Source organism: Diadema antillarum, unplaced genomic scaffold, assembly GCF_040938485.1.
Source record: "Diadema antillarum isolate AM-2024a unplaced genomic scaffold, OU_Dant_1.0 scf00000201, whole genome shotgun sequence".
Lineage (NCBI taxonomy): Eukaryota > Metazoa > Echinodermata > Echinoidea > Diadematoida > Diadematidae > Diadema > Diadema antillarum.
Genome location: NW_027271090.1, coordinates 545,547 through 546,325, shown reverse-complemented (window position 1 = coordinate 546,325; position 779 = coordinate 545,547).

Below are 779 nucleotides of genomic sequence, written 5' to 3'. Positions count from 1 at the left end.
ACTCAGCCTTATATGTCTTACTCTTAAAGTTTTTATATAGTCAGGATTTCATGCCATGTTGACGGTGCTATCATTGAAATAAATGGAAAACAAAATTGAAATATAGGAATCATGTGTAACTTTGCGTACGTTTCCAGCTATATTTTCAAAAGCATTGCCCGGTAGTCTTCTTGTTGTTCTTGTTGATATTTATTTAATTTGTTCCGTACGTGAACCTGGTGGCCTGCTTATTAAGTCTGTGTGATTTTAGAATTCAGTATAGAATGGGTTAATATTCTCCAAAAAGATGACATTGGGTGGGTGTTTTGCGTTATCGACCAAATGAAGTGGAGAGAGATCAAAATTTGATGGAGGTTGAGTCGACGGCCGCTGGTATCCTAGACATGAACGAAACGTGTAAAATATGCAATGTCTCCTTTTTTCATTCATTCTGCAATGCCTATGTATACGTACGTGCAACGTCCCCTTTTCATCCATTCTGCAACGCCCATAGACACGTCCGTCCAAAGTTCGCGGCCTATTCCACGCCCCGTGTTATCTTACATCACAAACAACTATTACAGTGTATTACACATGTATGTACTTTGTAGTCCATTCTCACCTCGGCCGACCTTTATTATTCCAATAGTGTGGGGATTCCCCGGCGTTGGGATTTCCCGGCATGGGTTGTTTCCACTATGGACAATCTACGATTGCATATTGGTCTCTGTGTCGGAGTACCACCATGTTGACATGCAAAGTATGATGCTACACAGAGAGACGTCCGGTGCATGCTAAGT